At 34.3% G+C, this 23,778-nt stretch overlaps 1 protein-coding gene across 1 annotated transcript in view; it reads right to left on the reverse strand.

Moving 5' to 3' along the window:
- Positions 1 to 758: 758 nt before the first annotated feature.
- The window catches only part of LOC126967181 (forkhead box protein O), a 126,005-nt gene continuing 102,985 nt past the window's right edge, over positions 759 to 23,778 (reverse strand). Inside the window, exon 9 of the mRNA XM_050811658.1 lies at positions 759 to 4,369. The gene's annotated coding sequence lies outside the window, so the exon portion shown is untranslated. The remainder of the gene's footprint in view (positions 4,370 to 23,778) is intronic.

Raw genomic sequence — 23,778 nt, forward strand, 5'->3', positions numbered from 1 at the left:
TAACCTGCGATTTGTGTCTATTTGTACTCTCATACGCTCATTCATACTCTCAACTGAACGATACATCACGGAGGGGCGCGGGCTGCAGGTAGTTGTAGAAACTGAGGCCATAACTATTGAATTCAAGCAAAAAGTTGAGCTTGCTAAGTTACTTGCGCCCGTTATTCTCAGGTCTGATGCATCATTTTTTGAATGTGTGGTTAATAAATACCACTCGACAGACTATTCCATATGATTGACAGCAGTTTTTTGTGCCAATTTGAAGCGCCATTCGCAAGCGTCCAGAGAACTAATTTTGACGTATAATTCAAATGCCTGCGGAGAAAAGTGAAGTATTTTTACATTTAGAATTAATTGCGTTCTTATTTCGTGTTATTTATACTTCAAAAATAAACGTAAACATTTTTTGTGTGAATAGTTTCCACCATCTATGTTGTTTTCACTAGTTTTAGTTCCGCAGACTCGCTACATGGCCAACAGCGCAAAATTGGCGAACATCAAACAGGCACAAAAGCACTTTGACAGCCGCCAATCCAGTAGTATATAGTAGAGGTCAGTGGTGGTTAAAGTTATCCAAGGACCTTTCTATTTACTTAGAAATACCAGATATGAATAAATGTTTTATCATCAAACCGAGTAGGTGGTCATTAACCAAGCAGCCATCTTGACCACTTCCATTATTGTTATGTGATAGTATATCTTTTATGCAGATAATATTTCGGATATAACGATCATAGGTATGTAAATGATACAACTGGTTAAATTTTGAAAACAATATCAAATTTAATACATAAATAATATTTATGTATCTACATACATGTTTTTCGTCTATATATTTACATTTAACACAATTTTCCTAACTTAACTATTATACTTCACATTCAAAGTTAAATTTAATTACATAAAAACATTAATAAGCAACCAAAAAATAACAAGTTGATGTTTTAAACATAATTTCAAAGAATATATATTTTAAACTATTTTAAAATAACTGTAAAGAGTTATTACATAATTCAACATTTGGAAAACCTCGCACATTCAACATAGACAATTATTTATAAGCGAACACTGGTGAACAATTTCGAAACTTAAAAAACACTAGCTAATGTTTTAACAATTACTACCTACATACCAAGTTCACAGTAAATGTGATGGTAACTTTTGTTAGGAATTTTCAAGTCAACTTCACAATCGAACCCAGTATTGTACACAGCGATATTCTAATTCGGTCCATACATAATTGACCACATACATTGACATCGTCTTACACTACCTGTACACGTATGCTATCAACAACCATAGTTACCTACACTAAGCTAACATGAGAGTTACGAGTCACATATAACCGTACACACCCGCTACCACCGTGCTCTATCGTTTCAATATTTGGCAAAGGCTTCCGAAGTACAATAATTCCGATGTTGAACATCGAACAATTGTCCCGAAATGACTTAAAGTCAACTCAACTTTAAACTATATTTACATGAAATTAAGTTCGCATTTCGCGTACATCCCTTGCCCCGTTACGTATTTAAATTTTGTACGTCGCTATCGGAAGTAAAATTAAATTATAAAATATGAACGCGCTATCCCACGTCCGACTATAGCACCAACGTCAGCCATGCACTTACGAAAACAAATTAACAGAAATATCGACATAACCGTAAGCACTTATAACAGAGGAGGCAAATAATATGGATTCCCCGTTATAATAAGAATTGACTTAATATTATGTTGCTAATATGAACACTTAATGGCTAAATCTAGCACAAACAGTACACAGGTATTTTATAGTGGGAGTAGGCGACAGAAGGAGTAGGTGATTCATATAATATGGTTAAGCTTCATCATCTGCGTATAACATTGTTAATATTGAACACAAGAAGCTGCAAACTTCTGCAATCTGACTTTTAAGGTCGAATTTCATAAGACATGAAATCGGTTTTCAATTTACAAGTTAACATTTACAGTTTTCAAGTTACAACCGGAGAAAATCGGTTTGTTTTTATCTTTCGTTCGGAGTATAATCTTTAAGAGAGTTCTTTAGTGAGTCAGAGAGAGTTAAAAGCCCTCATTGTGAGTGGTGAGTGTTGTTAAACAAATATTAGGTCAATAATTAGGTTAAAACTTTTCTCTGACAAATGACTCGACGATGAAGAAAACCCGTTACAAACCAGTTTATTCCACAAAATCTTTATAAAGATCTTAAATAACAAAATCCCGTTAAATCTAAGATAAAGGTGGAACAAAACTGTATAAAAAGTAGTATGAATATTTTTCATCAATATAAATTTTGTTTCAAAAGGCAATCTCAGTAGAGTTAGAGAGAGTCAAAGCGAGCATACCTTTGTTTAGATATGCCAGCAAAAAATCATAAATGTTTATGAGTTTGTAAAAAAAAGTACATTTAATATGCATTTTAAATAACATATTCATATAAATTTTTATTCAAAATAGGATTCAAAATCACTAATTGAACGTCAAAAACTACCACCCATTCAAACTAGACTGACAATTCAAAATCTACCCATCAGCTCCATCCCCAGTTTATGGTATCATTAAGAAAGTCATTTATGTTATAGTAACCTTTACCACACAAACGAACAGGGACTTCACCTTCGCGGCGTCCTGACAGCTAACAAGTGTGGGTTGTGTTGAGGTTGGTGTCTTGTGGATAGATGATTGATCACCGGGAAATTAATTGGTAGAGGAATTTACTTAAACAGATTCATCAATATATTACTGAAACATGTAAAAGAGAACTTGACACCACGTGTAAGCCCGGCATAAAGATCAATCGAGTCAGTCCGCGATCAATATGAAGCTGCCTTTATGTCTGAACAATATTTCTTTAAATACTTCCTAGACCTTGCTGGCTTACTAAATCATGGCCGGGACTAGAAGACAGACAGATATTTGAATTTCATTTCACTTCAAAAAATTACTCCTGTCCTTTTAATCTTGTTTCACACTAGCAATTTTACCTAACTACATTAATATACTTGTCAATATATATATTTATTCCTTATTTTTTTTTATTAGTCTGATATTCTATAGGACTGATTCGTAACTCATATTGTAACCGGTATTTTTGTATTGATAAACGTTCCCGTTAAACACTGTAGATGATAATGAATTAATATTAATCATAGACTATGTTGTCATAGTGTGGATAGACCCTTAAATTATTTATGTTCTAACATCATCTAAGTTTATTACCAAATTAATTGAAAAAGTGTACGTATTATTTAAGTAAACTTTATATTTAAAAATTCCAAGTACTTTTCAAACTCCAAATAATGAGCTTACGTACCATACGCATGAATCTACTCCAACTCTTCGCACTTATTAATTAAGATCGTTGCCCCGAACTGATTTGGTTTAAATAATAATGAGCAGACCGATATAAATTTAAATGTTATTTGATGGCAATTTATGAGGTATACAAAGGAAATTTGGATACATTTAATGAATTCTTTATACATATAACTTAAACTACAAAAAGTAGGTACATTTTATGATCAATAAATCTATTGCAGGATAAAAAATATTTTGGCCCGTTTGATCTGATTGTAAAATAAACTTATAATGGCAATAAATGACTTAATAACAATAATAAATTTTACTTACAATCAATTATATCTACTAAAAATATCTAAATCATAGTTCGTGTTACTGTTCCATTTAAAATAGTACATTATATAAAACAACTAATAATTTCGATGTAAAATGGCAACACTCCGACAAGAGCTTAAACGCTCCTTTAATTTACAAAACCAGTTAAACGCCTTAAATTTTTTATTTTGTATTAGTACATACACTAGATAAAATGAGTTCTTTTCTTGTACGGTCTAAAGTAAGTCTAAATTTAAACCTTCAAATATTGTGTAGTTAATTTAATCGCAAAAAACATAGTGTAAAGGTCTGCCCTCACTGTTACATCTTCATAATTGAAAATTTATTTTAATAGCGTTACGGCCCTTGTAATACGATGAATAAAATAATCAAATCGCCAAATCAAATAATCAAAGAGCCCGACTTACAATAGTGGACAGAGATATATACAGAAAAAATATACGACAAGTTATGAAGGTAGGTCCATAACACGAACAATGGTTTAGGCAGAGTTTAGCGTGACAATAGTAATTTATACTAAAATATACATTATAATCGACACGCGAGGTACAACATTCATAACAATTACTAACAAGAAACTCTGTTACCTATTGGTATAGCAGTACAGTACACAGTCTACAACTATCGTACTCCATACGTAGCTGGGAACACTTCCTTCACTCTACATACCACACCGGTTACGATTGTGGTGCTTGCGATATTTGCTATCTAAATTTTCTTACCGCCTTTTCACCTGGAATGAGAGAAAAACAGATCAAATTTTTTACAATAACTATGATATTACAAAATTAAGACTAGCCTTAGGGGAAATAATTGTCAACCAACAGACTAATAGTATCATATATATATATTAAATGAACACACGAGCAAGACTACTTAACTTATGACTATACGGATACCAGAGGTCGTGGGTTCGAGTCCCAAATCGTTTATAAAATTTTGTTTTCAAATTTTATTTGTGTAGTTTACCTTAATCATAAAAAAATAAATCCAAGAATAAAAATACATTATTCACCTAAATAAACCAATTTTCTATAATATTATTTTCGAACATCCTGTAAGTAATCTAGTAACCGTGGGCTGGCGTAGGCAGTGAAACCTACTTCTTTTACACCGCGCCGTAGTCGTCAGAACTCGTAGGCGAATAGTGCCCAAGTGAGAGTAATTAAAATTTTGTAAAAAGTATAATTTCTTTGTTTGAAAATTTTAATTATTTACTTTATTTTTTTTATATAATTACGGTTGAGTAATACCCGTAAGTTCATTTAATATCGCCATTATAGTTCCACGCTGTATATCATAATAATAGAGTTTTAAATCCGTTTTAGACGTACATAACTTATTAGAAAATCCTAATAAATCACAATTTTTTTTCGAGATATTATTCACTACCTATGCACACTTTACGGCAATTTTTGTTAGAGCCACTCAATAGTAGCTTAGTAATCTTTCCTTAAACATCGGCATTGGTTCAACGCAAAAAATACAAGTCACTAAGTTAATATACAACAAAAACTTTAGCTTGCGTCAGTACCTTCTATAAAACTAAAACTAAATAAAAACAAAACGTTGGCGTCATTACAGAACTGTGCATTCGTTAATAATTATAAAATATAGCATTGCCCCAGTAATCTCGATGTAATTCTCGCAGTAGATGTGGATTATCAGCGATTCTCGTTCGGGCACAGTTTCTGCTGAGCTCGTTGAGTGTAAATCGTAACCTGCCCGCCACAGCGTCGCCAAGTCTGAATGCCGCTCCCCCCGCTTCGCTTCTCAGGTGACGTCCCCTAGTGATGGCGCTCTATCGATCCTCTTACATTTTATACAAATGATGGACTTCAGAAATTGTCTGACAGACTGACATCGCTATTATAAGAGAGGTATTTTTTATGCAATAGTCTTGCTCTATTATAAAACCAATGGAATCACAGGAGCGTCCCCGACTTTTGAAGCATGTAAATAGAGCGTTATTTTGGAGGAGCCTATTTAATGTTTATCTGGAAGCACCATGGAAGGAAGTTTTCATCCAGTTCCAGATTTATTCCATTCCTTCCAGTTCCTTGATAACCGTACTGCGTATCAACGCCACACAACGTAAGGACAAGGATGGTATTTATCGTAATGACGTGCGATACTGGAATTTATAACACTCACTTATAGTTTCTTTCTTACTATTTTTATTACTTCCACGCACCACTAAATATAGCATTTTTTAAACTTAAATGCAGTCGACCAGTGAATTTCCCTCTAGTAAATAGTGAATATAACATCGATAACATGCGTTTGAATACATCACTATGGAAGCACGATAAATCTGTCGCATATTCAGCAATGTAACTTTCTCCGCGTTCGTTGCTCAGAATAAAGTGACTTCTTAATATGTGATGTGGGTAATTGGCGACTGCCGTAACCGAAATGAGATCGCAATAAACTATCGCGTAATTTATACAAGGGACAGCCCTTGATGTTTTATGGAAACACACAACTTTGTGATACTGAAACAGTATGTATCTAGAGTTCTAGTACAATCAAGTTTGGAAGTTGGTAAGAATATGAATGAAATATTACTTTTGCACTTTGAGCTTGTGTGGTTACGTAACACGAAAGTTACATGGCTTGGAATGGAACCGTGAAAAATTACAACTTTGAAACTAAAATCTATGTCTTTCGTACTGTTTGAGTCATGGAGATGTTATTTCATTATTATTTGAAGCTGAGCAGCTCCTTTAGTTTTCATTTGTGATGAATTGAATTTTGGAAGTGTTGGTAAAGTTCAACGATCAGCTAGGCCAGAGGATCTGGTGAAGGGGTTACAAATAATATACAATTGCCAATTTATATTAGCATGCAGGTCGATATATCGAGCGAGGTTCAGTTCCTCTAAAATGTAAAATAAAAACATGAGTATCAATATTAGGGGAGCTTGTATGAAGTATGGGCATAAGTTAAAAGAATTAAAAAGCCCGACCATGACATATAACTGTTTATAATTAGCAATTATATATATTAATAGCAATTAGCTAATGCAAAGATTTTTACACTATTCGTTCATCACCATACTATCTAGCTTCTTTCCAAAAGGAATTGCAGAGATAACCAATCGTTATTAGCCACGATCCTGTTATACTTCCCTGGATAGTTCCACTCCCATTAACCCTTTTATAGAAGCTTATAATATATTCTTGCTTTTTTGATTTTTTACATGAAACTGTTTCCAGTGGTCAAGTAGATTATTTAGGTTTGTCATGCAGATAAATCGTTCGATTTACTGATATAAAATTAACAATTTTTCGCCGTAGTTTTTCGGTCGTTTTTCAGGGATGTGGAGTTACGATAAATAATGTGTCGGATGTTACGGGTTATAAAGCATAGGCGCCGTTGGTTATCGACTGATTCCGGCGGGTGACGCTCAGGGCGTAAATTTATTCATACTATTGAACTTAGGGCTGTATGTACTTGAATTTTATTTACTATAGAATTAGTCTGTAACAAAATATATAAGGAGTCTAACTTAGTTCAATTACTCTGGTATACCTACTCGGAAAGAGAGAACATGTAGGATATTTTATAGAAAAACCATTATATTTATAAATGTTTTACATTAATATATATAATGGTTTTATTATATGTTACGTAACTGATGCTTATCTATATGCCGTCAGTCGTCACCATTTAACAATATCGTCTTAAAATAGCCAATCTTATATTATAAAAAAATCATCACTGTGAATAACTGGATGAAAGCCATTTTAAAAATAGAGATTTATTTTTTTATTCATAAAGTTTTTTTGTATAAACTGTTGTAAATATCGCCTGTAATACCAACAAAATACGATACAAAACTTAAATAGTAATAAATATGAAAGTATCTATATATTCTTAAACAAATGTCGGAGTGTGGCAACCCTATTACGAACCCGTCGACCTCTTAACACTCCCGTTATTTAGAACGTGTTTCCTTTATAGCACGATTGCTAAGATTTCCATACTCTAGGTCAAATTTTATAGGTCCAAATTTTATTGTTTCCACGTTTAATGGAACGGAACGGAGAGTGGCTTCGAGATGCCTTGATTTTCATTTATACTGTCCCATAACAATTAATGTATTTCATTGGTGTATATAGCTCCTTTATCAAAGTGCTCAGTGAATTTACTGAAGCGACGATAGCTGTCTTTAATCACATTTAATATGATACTAGCTGACCCGACAGACGTTGTTCTGTACATAATAATAAAATACTGCTGTTTATGAATTTGTAATTTATACTAATAATAATAATAATTAATGATATTTCACAACATCAATTATTTCGTAAAAAAATATGCTCCCTGTTGTTATATTTATACAATTTTATACAATTGTTTCACAGTAGAACTGTCAAGTCAAGAACTGTAAGTGTAAAAAACGGTTTAATTCAATTTACGGCAAAACGATTTCGATTTATGAAAAAAAAAAATCAAATGACAAAGTTGTAGGTTAAAAAGATACTTCTTTTGTTTTTACACTTTTTTCACATAATAATAAAACCAAGTTTTTGGTTTTTTATTTTAATCTTTTACTATTACTGCTAATTTTCAATCGAAAATTCACCTGTAAAAATATCAGCTTTTTCCAGAAAGTTGGTGTGCTTTCTGTTCGTTAAAATCTCTACTTTCCGATGGTGTAAAAAAATAAACATTACAATGGTAAATCTTTGGAAAATTTAAGCCCATCAAAAGTATTTCATAAAGAATTCATACCTGTTATTTCGTAGCAGCACTAATATGGTTTACAATAAAATTAATTAATAATAATGAAAAAAAAAAGACGTGTGGCACTCGGGGACTGCCGCGGTAAAGCTATTGCATAGCATTTTTTATCAACTTATGCAATTATAATTATTTTATTTATGCAGTATTTTTTTTGATAAAATCAATTTTAAAAAAAAGCTAACGGGAAGTGAGTAAAATTCAACTTGCAAGATTTGATTACAGACAGAAAAAAAAAGACATTAAAAAAACGTGATAAAAAATAAAGAAATTAAAAAAAAAACAACATGTACCCCAGGCTCGAACTTGGCACCTTCTGCACAAAAAGCAAACGTGACAACCGCTGTTCCACGGCAACTATAATGACCGTGCCGAAATATCTATATACATCCAGTAAGTAAGTGTAAGGTTATTTTCGTTACGGAATTTCCGGATTCGGTCTCCACGCTCAAGGCCCGCGAAAGAAGCTATGCAATAGCTTAAAAAGGGAAATATAACACTGAATTATTATCCTTTTTACATTTATAAATAGATTTGATATATAGATAGACTGAGACCGAATAATCACCACTCGGGTATGTACCGCTTAAGTTAGAGAAAAGTATATGAAGGTACCTGAGTAATTTATACACAATTATATATGTATTGTAAATGCTATTAAAGGACTTGTATTTCGTATCTTTGCCTTAAAGTGTCGTCTTAATTAACCACATATCGATTTGGAAAAAAATACTGCGATCAAAACGGCTGTTAAATAAAAGAATAGCCGTTTTCTTCTTTATTCGATTCGTTTCGAGGATTTCATAACTAAATTAACCTTACACAAACAATGAATTCAAGCAAAAAGGTTGATGCATCTAATATACGATAATTTAAATTCATACAGTTTATTCTTTATTATTTTTTATGCAATATATTTTGATATTATTTAAAGACGATTCTGTTGGATAGACGATTGGACCTTACAAACTAATTTGTTATGTATATTACAGCCATTGTGAAATACTCTATTTGATTGAAAAGAGTGGCCGTTGAGTTTCTTGTATGTTCTTCTCACGAGCTCAACTTTTTCCAAACATATTATGGTAAATTCAGTAACTTAAAAGAAATATTTATTGTGACGATTTATAAGCGCTTTGATTAAGCCTAATTGAATAAAGTTTATTTGACTTTGACTTTGAAACCGTATTTACTGAGATTCCGATATCCGACTGTCTGTCAGCGGACTGTATCTCATAAACCGCACGCGTTAGACAGCCGAAGTTTTGAGACAGTTAATTACGATACGTAATCAAATAACAAAAAAAAATACAATACCAATATGCCGAAGTAGTAAATGGCCGCCATGAAAATAATATATTTTAAACAAAATATAATAATAAATAAATCTTTCGAATGTTGTCAACTCGAGTATTCAGAACAATACAATATAGTCTGCGTGCCAGAATTAAAAATGGTTGTTGGGTTTCAGTTTGTGATAGAAAAAACATTTTCATTTGTAAATTAAATAAATAATAAATATAGTTATATCATGCATAATTATAATTCATTGATTTCATTCGGAAGACGTCCACTGCTGGACAAAGGCCTGCTCCAAAGATCCCCACGACGATCGGTCCTGCTCTGCCCTCATCCAACTTACTCCGGCGATCTTGACCATATCGTCGTTCCATCTTGTGGGGGTCCTACCAAACGTACGTCTTCCGGTACGTGGTCGCCATTTGAGGGCTTTACTGTCCCAACGGCTATTCTGCCCACTGTTGTGTATACTTCATTTTCACAACCATCTGGGATATGTCAGTGACTTTACTTCTCCTACGGACCTCATTTCTGATTCGACCTCGCAGGGAAAATACGAGCACAGCCCTCTCCGTTACCCTCAGAGTGACCATGGGCTTCATCATAAGGCCGATTAATAATAATATTATTTAAATAAAACTTAACACATCGTTTTATACGATCCCTTCTCAAGCGAGTTCGGCTTACACTAGACTCGTATCTGACCATTAATGACCAAAAAGCAGTAAGTCTTAAAGTAAATTTGCTACGAAGTTATTTACTTTAAAAAACTGAACATATAACGCGCTACTTCAGTTACATTCCATACAGAAAGGGTGTGGAACGGTTTCTGGAATACGATTAAGACCATACAGTTACAATATACTAGCGTATAGACAAACAAAGCAATGCAACGTGCAAGAGACAAGAACATCTCTTACGGAGATACAAGAAGAAAAGGCAAGCGAGTCTAATGTTACTATAGCCAGCATTTTTTGTTCTTGTTTTAATTCTTTAAAAGAAATTTTCCCTTCAAGAATAATAATAATTTACCAGGGGGTGGTTCCTTTGCCGGCTAGATTATGGGTAATGTGTAAACATAACTGTGTTTCAGTCTGAAGGGCGCCGTAGCCGTAGTGTGAAACTAGTAAAGTTACTGGGCAAATGAGACTTAACATCTTATGTCTCAAGGAGATTGTACGAGTACAATTGTAGTGCCGCTCACAATTTTTGGGTTTTTCAAGAATCCTGAGCGACACTGCATTGTAATGGGCAGGGCGTATCAATTACCATCAGCTGAATGTCCTGTTCGTCCAGTCCCTTATTGTCATAAAAAAATGTTTTAGCAATAAACGTGCTAACACTAAATAAGTAAATTAACACCAATAGCCACAGAATCATGTATACTGATGAGTACCTGAACACGACTATTACTAAAGGATTAGTTATTTCATAAGTTCATTGGAGTTTGAACGCTATTTACAACAAAATTGTTGGCAAAGCATACATATTTCCTTTGTGACTGACTCGTTTTCATACAAACTATCTAGCCCTAAACGAAGCATATCCTATGGGCGATACGATGTAGCACTTGGACGATAACAAACATTCATATTCATCATACAATCCAAGAAATAGAACCCGGGACAGTTCCTTACTGCCAACATTGTTGAATTACTTAGGTACCTATATTGTACACAAAGAATCTTAATTGAAACTGTTTGTTTTTATTATTTCATGTGTATAGAATGTTGGTGCTAACTGTTATGTTCAGGTGTGTTATGTTATGTCATCAACACTGATATAAGTGAGCAGGGGGCGTGCTCTCGGCCGCAACTTGTTGCATGAAGGCGGGGTGGAGACGCCTACCGCCCAGCCGACACGCGCTTTACGTTCACGTCAGATGTTGTTCGGGTTGTTATTGTTCAACTTTATTATACGTTGAGGTTTCATATCGAGATGACCGGCTCTACCTAGTGATGGATATCCTCCCGTAGCAGTCGATGATGAGATATAAATTTATTATCGATAGTTCAGATGCAACAATTAAAACCACTAGATGTTTTAAACCTCAACCTGAGGATTGAAACAAACAGGCAATACATAATTTGATGTCAAATAAAAAACAGCCGGTGCGGTTTTCAAGGAGCTTTCTTCCACGTACTACAAAGCTGAGGAATGAGCTTCCTTGTGCGGTGTTTCCGGGACGATACGACATGAGTACCTTCACATAAAACACGCACACTTTTCTAAAATGCCGGCAACGCGCCTGTGATTCCTCTGGTGTTGCAAGATAATGTGGGCGGTGGTGATCACTTAACACCAGGTGACCCGTACGCGCGTACGAAAACAGCCACCCGCAATACCAGAGGTCAAGATAATATAGTTTGTCGGCATTTGAGGGGGGATTACACTGTGATATTTAAGGTTGATTTGTACAATATTGTTCTTTCTACAAACGTAGAATAGCACGAGGAATAAATAATTTCATAGATTTTTGCCTTGTTAGGCCAAAGAAGTATAACTTCTTGCGTACATACATAAGTACACACACTTCACACACGCTTTTTTTTAAACACGTTTATGTCAAGGCAATACCTGCAAGAATTGGTGTTTTAATATCACAGATACCTACGGAATTTATAAGCGAACTCCCTGAAAAAGCTATTGTAAAATAAAAAAGGACAAAAAACATTGAAGATAATTTTTGTACATTGATTATTAAATAGCGTTTAAAAGGGCGGTGCCTCTATTCGCAATCTGTGGTATAATTATGAAAGTAATTTATATTATAGCTCAGTTTTTTTATGGAAAAGAAGGACAAACCACCGTACGGGTCATCTGGTGTTAAGTGACCACCGCCGCTCACATTCTCTTGCAACATCAGAGGTATCACAGGAGCGTTGCCGGCCTTATAAGAAGGTGTACGCGCTTTTTTGAAGGTATCCATGCCGTACCGGTCCGGAAACACCACTCAAGGAAGCTTTGTAGTACGTGGAAGAAAGTCAATTTGCCACACATCCAGATGGTGATGATGTCCTAATTTGTGGCGTGTCGTGCGAAGGTGGAATTCGGCGGCAGGAATCAACTGACAAGTTGCCCCCGTCAATTCGAGTTGCTGTGCGTTATACACAGTCAAATGAATCTAGCTGATACTGGGGTGCGCCGGACCAGAGATGACAACAATACTCTATATGTGGCCGGACCTGCGCTTTGTAGAGCTAGAATGTGGGCCGGCTTGAAGTATTGTCGTGTTCTGTTTGTGATTTGGCTTTGCTCTTGCTTTTTACCACGGAATTGGCAATCGCTCTAGAGTTCGAGACACATAACATAGTATTCCGATACTATGCGAGGTTTTAAGGAAAGTGTTGTCGAAGAGCGGTAGGGGTTTTTTAGTGGTAAACGAGCAAACATGAGTCTTCTAGGGGTTAAATTGGACAAGGTTAAATTTACCCCATTCCGCGACCTTCTCGATAGAAGACACAAGTTTCTCCCGGCACTGGTCGACGATTTTCCGAGACAGACTTGCATGGCCCGTGTAAACGGCATCACCAGTGCTGTCGTCTGCATGAATGTTGGAGTTGCCAACATATCAATGACATGCAGAAGAAACGGTGTAGGAGATAACACAGCCTTGGGGCACTCCAGCGTTCACAGGCTGCGGGTTCGACTTACCCCATTTATGCCACCCAACTTCTAAATTTCGTAACACATTAGTTTTGTACATTTTCTGAGCTCATGTTGTAAAAGCGTATCCATCACCCATCAAAAGACTTCTAAAGCGAGTAGTAGGGATAATTAGTTTATGTTTACATTATATTAAAATTCGCTAATGTGCTTATGAAATACAACATTATCAAGAATATATCTATTGAGATGCAACAGTCAAAATGTTTATACCTTTAAATTTATCTCTTAATGATTATTTTCATCCGATAAAGTTGTTTTAACATTGAACGCTGTAGTTCGAAGTCAAGAAATATTTCGAGTCACTGTTTGCCCCTTTATTGTTTTAAAGCCAGAGCAAGCAATTTATGAACCGTCAGAAATATCTTCGCGCCAGAATGTCTTGCAAGCAGTCCTAATTCGCAAGCTTTAATCGGTACATTGTGAACCCAGTACAATAATAAACTCCCCAAGCAGCGCGTTTCTCAACACGTAATCCAATTTGTGAGGACAGACAGTGACGCGAAATGTTACAACATAATTATTACGACCACCCTTCCGACATTTTATATTTTGGTTATTTATTGTAATAAAGTTTATATCCGTACTGTAGCTTACTTTACTATAATATAAACATTTCAAGTGTAGAAGTAAAGTTCGTCTATCTTAGTATTTTCTTTGAGTAACGCGTGTTACACATTTAAATAAAACACTTTTAAAGGATAAAACGCGTGAAAATATAACTGTGTTTTTAAATCAGATTTTCGCGTAAAACTTGCATTTTTATTTTTATTTTAACAAACCCAACTTTGGCTGTAAATGGTTTTTGGGTAAAAATTTACTGACAGTGTCATCTTCTTTTATGGTATGTGTAGTTTAATTATTATTTAATAGCTGTATTGAACATGGCGTGTTTCCTGACCTTCTGAAGTATAGTAAAATTACTCCAATATTTAAATCGGGACTCACTTCTGACCCGAATAACTATCGCCCTGTTTCGGTGTTGCCGACCCTTAGTAAAATTTTTGAAAAAATTATTTTAAGCCAAATGCTTACTCACTTTAACACTTATAAGTTACTTCATATAAAGCAATTTGGCTTTACTAGGGGACGCTCGGCTACGGATGCAGGTGTTGAACTTATCAGGAATATTTTTGAGGCCTGGGAGGAATCACAGAATGCATAAGAGGATCTGCACTCGATCTTCTGATCTCATATTTAAATAATAGGATTCAGAGGGTCGAGGTGAATGGCAGGAGATCTCCTGGGACTCCTCTCGGTATGGGGGTACCACAAGGGTCTATTCTTGGACCCTTCCTCTTCCTAATTTATATAAATGATCTACCTAACCTTGTAGAAAAAAAACACAAGGTGGTATTGTTTGCGGATGACACTTCACTTATATTCAAAGTGAAGTGAAGCCAAGTTTTGTATGACGAAGTAAACAATGCTCTATCTGACATCGTGTACTGGTTTAGCGCCAATAATTTATTGTTAAATAATCATAAAACCAAATATATTAAATTCACCGCGCCAAATGTCATAAATGTAGATTTGAATATTTTATTAAATGGAGAGGTGGTAAAACCAGTGGAATCTGCTATATTTCTTGGCATTACTCTTGATTCCAAATTGCAGTGGGGCCCCCATATTGAAGGATTGGCGAATAGGCTTAGTTCTGCAGCATATGCGGTTAAGAAAATTAGACGGTTAACTGACATAGATACGGCGAGATTAGTATACTTTAGTTATTTTTCATAGTATTATGTCCTATGGTATATTGTTATGGGGCAGTGCGGCCGATATTAATACTATCTTTGTGCTGCAGAAGAGGGCTATTCGCGCGATTTATAACCTAGGTCCTAAAGAATCATTAAGAGAAAAATTTAAAGAAATAAACATTTTGACTGTTGCTTCTCAATACATTTTCGATAATATTTTGTATGTTCATAAGCACATTGAGGAATTTTCTAGAAACTGTGATATTCATAATGTTAACACGAGGAACAAACATAAACTTGTTATGCCTACTACTCGGTTGGGTCAAGTTAGTAAGTCTTTTGTTAGGCGATGTATATGCTTCTACAATATGATCCCAGAAAATGTACAAAACAAATGTCTTACGAAATTTAAAAGAATTGTTAAAAAACGTTTGTGTGGGAAAGGTTATTATAGCATAAACGATTTTCTTAATGACACCACGGACTGGGAATAAAGCGAACACCCGCAGGCTCTTTAATTATAAATGTTTATTGTACGATATTACATTGTAATCCATATTTTATATTTAAAAAAAAAAAGCCCGCTGAGTTCCTTGCGCCCATTCTTCTCAGGTCTGAGGCAGTCTCTTTTGAATGGGTGGTAGATTTTGACGTTCAATAAGTGATTTTAAATCCTATGTTGAATAAAAATATTTGAATTTGAATTGGATTCCAGGTGTTCCCAATTATTGGGATCTGTCTACAGGAAATCCACGTCCGAGGCAATAAATAGCGCTCAACATCATAATGACAACTATGACAATCTTTGAGTCATTTCATCTGCAGTCCCCCTGAAAACGAGATTTGAAAAGGTCTTGAAACGTCGGGTTAACTAAAATAATAATACCTAACTTCTACGCATAAATCTAAAGTAAAAACACAGTTACAATTACACGCGTTTTTATCCTTTAAAAGTGTTTAAATTTAAATTCTCCTATCTTATTAATAAACGCAGTGTAAAGTTACTCAAAGTTTAAAATCTCTCTGTCATGATACTATGTAAGGAAAAGACAAAAGTTTTAAACTAAGAATAACTTTACTTCGTGATTATTAATAGCCCAGTTTGAGTGGCAGTTTTTCCCTTTCAAAAAGTAATCTATATCATAGATAAAAGATATTTTAATTTGGTGATAAGTAAGTTATAATATGGCAATATTTTTTAGATAAAGGGCCAAGTGTCTAAGAATTGAAACTAACAATTGGACTCTATCCTGTAGTTTTTTGTAATGCACAAATAAAAACATGTATCATTATATTTTTATTGATTTATTCTCAAACAGCAATGAACAGCACAGGGCAGATATTCATAGTTTTTCCTCAAAGTATTCATTAATAGACTAGTAACTATTTTTCAACAGTAGCCTTTTAAAGAGCTTATGAATTTATTCATAAGTTTCGGGTTGAAGTATTCTGGCAAATTATTATAAATTTTAATTGAATTTGTTAAGGATATGAACTGTGAAATGATACGATTACATTACCTCATAATAAATAAATGCATTATTATTTGTAACAGAACTTATGAGCCCAGGCTTAATATTTATATAATAACATTTAATACACGAAAGTAAAGTCACTGCTAGTTTCTAAAAAAGTTATTCTGATTATTATTCCAACAAAATCACAAAATTGTGTTCCGCCTTCGACAAAACTCAGTTCACGTAAGCCTCAAGAAAAATTGACAGCCATAACTATGTTGCCTCATTTAAATAACCGCTCAGAGTTGCCATAAGCTGTCAAGCAATAATGAGCAGCCTCGCTTGTTATGCGTTACGCGTCGCGCGACCACCGAGCTTGGCTTGAATGTAAAAATCCACTTAAAACATCTTCAATGAAGTTCTGTTGATCGACAATGAATTACGACACAAGATTGGAATTACTAAACTTTGATCAAGTTCAGCTGGCGGACTGATTACACAGAGTGCGTGCTTGGCCGGGGAGATATATTGGTGTTGAAGTATATCGCGTCATGAACAGTAGGGACTACTAAGTCATTTTATATTTTAACTTGATATTTCTTGTATTTTATAATAGTTGAATGCGGTTCTTATCTAGTTTTATATCGTGAAATGGAAATAAGTTTTTATATAGTTCGTCTTCCGTCGTTCCACTTTTTTTTTTATGAAAAGAAGGGACGAGACGAGCAGGACGGTCAGCTGATGGTAATTGATGCGCCCTGCTCATTACAATGCAGTGCCGCTCAGGGTTCATGAAAAATCCCAAAAATTCTGAGCAGCACTACAACTGCGCTCGTCACCTTGAGACATAAGATGTTAAGTCTCATTTGCCCAGTAATTTCACTAGCTACGGCGCCCTTCAGACCGAAACACAGTAATGCTTACACATTACTGCTTCACGGCAGAAATAGGCGCCGCCATAAAACACACTTAACTTACACTTAACGTCAAGCGGCAACATTTACTTAGTATGTTGGACAACATCGTAACACCTCACAAAACGACGTAATGTGTAGCGTATCTGGTAGGTACGATTGAATAACTCAAGTATATGTAGACATTTGTAAAACGATCGGATCTGTCCTCAGTTTTGAAACCTACCAATAGATTTGACGACCCCTATAGCTCAGTGGTTAGTTACCCTGCCTACTGAGTTAGAGGCCCTGGTTCGAATCCCGGTAGGTGCAATCAAATGATTGTAATTGTCAAAAATTTATCATGTTCATTATATAAATATATGATGAATATTAATGATTTTTTCCGAGTCATGGATGTTTATTTGTATATATGTATGTTTAAGTAAGTATATGGTACTAATATTAATTTAAATTTAGACATTATAATTATTTTATTATTAAATTATTATCATTTGATAACTCTAGAAGTGCTAACGCCGACTGCTCTGCCGGCACTTACGTAGTAATCGCCGGCTAGAGCTTCCGCCCCCACCGCACCGCACCGTCCCTTCCCACTAAGTTGCCAATTTATCGCGAAGATATTTTACATATAGATTTTTCATCATCATTATCATTTCATTTTCATTCACTCTCCTTCCCACAAGCACACAGCCGGTCCGAGGTTCGTGTCTCCTTAGGAGACGCCCCGTGACTGTTGTTGTGTAGTCTTTGCAGTCTCCACGGCCCACGTCTTATGTCGCTGTAAAAGCCTTCAGGGCTGATAGGATAGAGAAGGGTCTTAGTCCGGCGTCCGCTTACGTGGACACCCCCTACCGACATATGGGCTCCGTTTCGGTGTCTTCAATACGTAAATGTATTTTCCTCCTCCCCAAAAAACTTATAGATTTTATCATTTATTATTATTTATTTATACTATTAATCATTTACAGAAAGAATCTTAAAAGCTAACATAGTCCCGCAAAACTGTTTGGACAGTTTGTCTGCAGGATCAAGTCTCTTGTAATACATTAATGCTTATTAGAACATAATTTTTATCAAATATTGATAAAAATTTAAAAAAAAAATCTAATTTTAATTTTACACTGCCTGTGTAGACAATAAATATTTCTTAAGTTTAGTTTTAAATTTTCTTTTACTGGTTTCTAGTCGGATGTCCTCAGGCAAGCTGTTTAATAGATACGGTAGGCGTTTTTTCAGAGTTCTATTTCGGTAGTAGTTATTGATTCGAGGAACCTCGAACTTACCAGCAGACATCATCATCAAATTTTATATTATACTTACTTTGTTTTAAGCCTACGAGAGCACGACGATTAGTATAGCAAGCAATAATATAGTGTTACTAAAATAATATGAGCAATTTATTGTAATTTAAAATTTTGTGATTCTTATTTCATTGTTCAATTAAAATTTTGTGTTTTTATATTTATATAATATACTAGCTGACCCGACAGACGTTGTTCTGTAGATAATAAATAAAATAATGTTTTTATATTATGAATTTGTCAATAATATATCATAACATCAAAAATTACTTCGTAAAATATGCACCTTGCTGTCGTAATGAAATTGTTTCGCAGCAGAACTGTCAAACCGTGCGTCAATAAATTCTCTAATAGAAATTATGTATGGACACATCAAAGGAAAAACAAATTTGTTGTTTTTATTTAATTTAGCTGCATTTTCCTATTTATTCACCTTCTAAACCTTCTCTGGACTTCCACAAATAATTCAAGACCAAAATTAGCCAAATCGGTCCAGCCGTTCTCGAGTTTTAGCGAGACTAACGAACAGCAACTCATTTTTATATATATAGATATGCATATCTATGTATATTTTCATGCACGAAAAATATTTCTAATAAATTTTGATTGAAAAGTAAAACACTAGGAATTATAAATCAAATAAAGAAATTCCGTGTGATTCTGAAATATGTTTAATTCATCATTCATTAGGGAGGCCATATTTAAAATAAGTAAGTATTAGGGACACTGAGGACGAAGAGAGCAAAGGAGCGTTTTATTAAGTTGGGGGAATAATGAATAAATTCCGTGTACGGAACTAAGGAACCCTCGTAACGCAATTGAAAACTTTTAACAAGTGCCGAGAAATCGTGTGTTAAGGTAGTCCCCACCTAATTACGTCGCCAGCCGACCCGAATACGAGATAACTTCGGAAATTTAAGCGACGCCTTTTGAAAATCACGATTGTTTATAAAAAGCAAACATGGGCGAGTCTTACTCACGCTTCCTACCAACCAAAATGATAATATAAGACTAATATGTATGAGATCATACGACAGAAGGGATAACTTTATCTTGCAAGGTTAATCCCGACTTTACCCAGAACGAGCATAACACTACTGAGCGTGACAGCTCACTCTTAGTCAATAACACAAATATAAAATAAACGCAAAGTCCCTAAAGAAGTTTGCACTTCAAAAAGAAAAACGAATTAAACGGCACACTACGTCATATAAACACTTCGCCTTGAATATTATTGTGAACTTGTGAGAGGCTCCTTTGCACATGATGCCGGCTAGATTATGGGTACCACAACGGCGCCTATTTCTGCCGTGAAGCAGTAATGTGTAAGCATTACTGTGTTTCGGTCTGAAGGGCGCCGTAGCTAGTGAAATTACTGAGCAAATGAGACTTAATATCTTGTCTCAAGGTGACAGGCGCAGTTGTAGTGCCGCTCAGAATTTTTGGGGGTTTCAAGAATCCTAAGCGACACTGCATTGTAATCGGCAGGGCGTATCAATTACCATCAGCTGAACGTCCTGCTCGTCTTGTCCCTTATTTTCATTAAAAAAAAAAGAGATCAAAACCAATCCAATACTTTGCTTATTTATTGACTTTCTCAAATTATTTACTTTCTTGAACCACGACACCGTGTATTGAAAATTTTATGTTGATACCCATAGTGTCCTTCAGTGTACTCAATTTGAAATACAATTAAGGACACTAAGAAACAAACTCACTCGCATTAATAACATTAGTTAAGACCACGATTTTTTTATTATTTTCCTGTAGTCATGGTGTGAAGTCTACCTCTTAAGCTAAATTTAATGATTCTAATTTAACACAAAGTCTGTTATAAGTTTTACTTTACGTGCAGTGTTAAAATATCTTTTGATTAGATCGATAAATAATCTTAACTTTTCTACCACTTTGAGGATACGGTACACGTAAATATTTGAATGTTCATTTAAACATGATTAACTGAGAAAGTTTTTGACAGACAGACGGATAACCAAATAATCTTATAACGGTTCATTATTCTTTAGTACGCACGATGGAACTCTAACAGAAAGTTAGAGATATCAAGAAGTTCCACGAAAAGAGGTCGTAAAAGTCATTAAGCACCTATTTTAAAATTGAGACCTACATTTTGGCATATTGTTGTTTTAAGCAGACAGGGCTACGATCTATTTTTAATAATTTGTGAAATATCTTTTAGATGGCACAAGATCTTCTGAATAAAGTAAATATAAAATAATTTATAAACAGTACCTACGGCTATCGTTATAAAACAATGCTCTCTCGTTAACCAATTTGCTGTAACACGATCTTTTCAACCCGAATCATACTCTCCATTGACTTCTAACGAGCGTCTATTAAAAATTAACAAAAATTCCACACAAATCTCAGCTTCTGTTTAAGACTTTTTTGCAACCCTTGAAAACAAGTCATTACCGCAGCGCAAGATTAAATCTAGCGTCATGTTCTACGAAATTTTTTCGCGTAATTCCATTATTCTGAAGCGATAGGTCGACGGGACTCCGGGGCACCGTTTACGCTAAAAATTATGTGATTAATTATAGCACCGACCCCTCATTAGTGAGCTGGTTGTTCAGTGGTAAAATTGAATCATCACCGCTTACGGTGTGTACAATACGAATCTAATTATAAGCTCATATCAATGAACAAATCACGAATTTTCAAGAGAAGTAAGCGATACCATTATTTATGGCGTTCAAAACACCGACTGTGTTTTCATTTCTATGGTATTTTTGAAAACCAGAATTTATGTATTAGTACACGGTAAATCTCTCAAAATTAAATGGGCGTAGTATTATTTTCCTTAGGGTCTTGTTTTTAATATCAAATTTTTATATTAGATATTACTTACTGTGATAAAACAAATTAAAGTGATCAATTAAAAAAATATAAATTACAAATATGTATTTTAATTCCGTGTTTTATTAAAACAAAACAAGATTAAAAGGGTTCTTCTTTTTTAAATATTTTACGTGCATAGATAACGACAAGATGATTTTAATTTTGATAATTTAATAAGAAAATATATCCATATTTATATCAATAACATATGAGACTATGAAATCAATATTTCGGTTGCTTTACTATGCCAATCCAAATTAAGAGTATTTGTTATTAAATAAATTTTTACTGTTATAAAAAATTTTGTTTGTAAAAACAAACATCTACTCCGATAACTTACTACCCTATATACCTATACCCTGAGTTTTCTACGACGTTGAAAAAAACACCTGTATTATTGGAATGCCTACAGCTTCCTTAAATATTTTTAATATAAAGGCTGTGTATGTAATAGGCCAGTAACGTAACCTGAAAAAAAAATCAATTATTCAATAGAAACTACTTAAATGAAGAACATCTTATTAATGGATGTTCATAACTATTCGGGCTGTATAAATAACAAATAAATGTGACAGTCTCGACTCAGATGGAACATCAATACGAAGAAGGTAGCATAAAATAAGATTGTAGAATATACAAAGGCATGCCGGTTCATATAACTTACGCACAATACTCAAGATCCATATATTATATGTTCATAAGCCCCTTGATCACGTCTCATAATCCACGCACAAAGATATGTAAAAGTGATGGTGCTTCATAACAGCGACATGGAAATGCCCTCGTAAACTCGTGTTCTTGATGAAAAGGTGGGGAATTGCTCATAGACTAGATGGAATTTGGGAGACATTCGCACAAAGTACACAATGTCAGCAATTTTGTGAGTATATTTTTATTATTGTTGAGTCATGGATGTGTATATGTATGTTAAGTATGTATATCGTATTAAATATATCGTTGTGTTGCATCCACAGACAGGCAATACCTAGTATAGGTCAAGATAATTTTTGTCTAATTGTGTGTCAATATTATATATTAAATATTATTTTTATTCGTATGTTCTTATTTTAGATTGGGCTGTGTCTTTATTTCAGTTTAATCAATACTTATATACAATACTCCATATTAAAAAGTAAACTAGACTCGCCGTTACTAAGACTATTTAAATAATGTTAATAAATTTTACATTCATTATTGATATATAAATATATAAAGGTAAAACTGTTAAAACATTCTGTTAGGATATGAATATATTATATTTTAATATTTTTCACTTCATTATTTAGTCTATTTTTTTGTATCGTCAAACGTATTTCTAATTGTGCATTACGTAATGATTTGGAGAATATAATAAAAAAATATGTTTCGAATTCAAATTCAAATATTTTTATTCAAAATAGGATGTGACATCACTTATTGAAAGTCAAAAACTACCACCCATTCCAAAATGAATGCCTCAGACCTGAGAAGAATGGGCGCAACAAACTCAGCGGGCTTTGTTTTTTCATCGAATAAATATGTTTACAAAGTAATATTGTACAATAAAACTTATTATTTAATAGCCTGAGGGCGGTCACTCCATCCCCAATCTGTGGTATCATTAAGAAAGTCATTTATGTTATAGTAACCTTTACCACACAAACGTTTTTAACAATTCTTTTGAATAACGTAACACCTTTGTTTTGAACATTTTCTGGGATCTTGTTGTAAAAGCATCGCCCCACAAAAGACTTACTAACTCGGCTTAGCCGAGTAGTAGGCATTATCAGTTTATGTCTGTTCCTGGTGTTAACATTATGGTTATGACAGTTTCTGTCAAATTCACTTATGTGCCTATGAACATACATTACATTATCAAGAATATATTGAGAAGCAACAGTCAAGATGTTAATTTCTTTGAATTTTGCTCTCAATGATTCTTTAGGACCTAGGTTATAAATAGCGCGAATAGCTCTCTTCTGCAGCACAAAAATATTGTATTCATATCGGCAGCGTTGCCCCATAGCAATATACCATAGGACATAATACTATGGAAATAACTAAAGTATACTAGTCGCGCCGTATCTATGTCAGTTAATTGTCTAATCTTTTTAACCGCGTATGCTGCAGAACTAAGTCTGTTCGCCAATCCTTCAATATGGGGGCCCCATTGTAATTTGGAATCTAGAGTTATGCCAAGAAATATAGCAGATTC

The sequence above is a fragment of the Leptidea sinapis genome, chromosome 12 (assembly GCF_905404315.1).
Source record: "Leptidea sinapis chromosome 12, ilLepSina1.1, whole genome shotgun sequence".
Classification (NCBI taxonomy): domain Eukaryota; kingdom Metazoa; phylum Arthropoda; class Insecta; order Lepidoptera; family Pieridae; genus Leptidea; species Leptidea sinapis.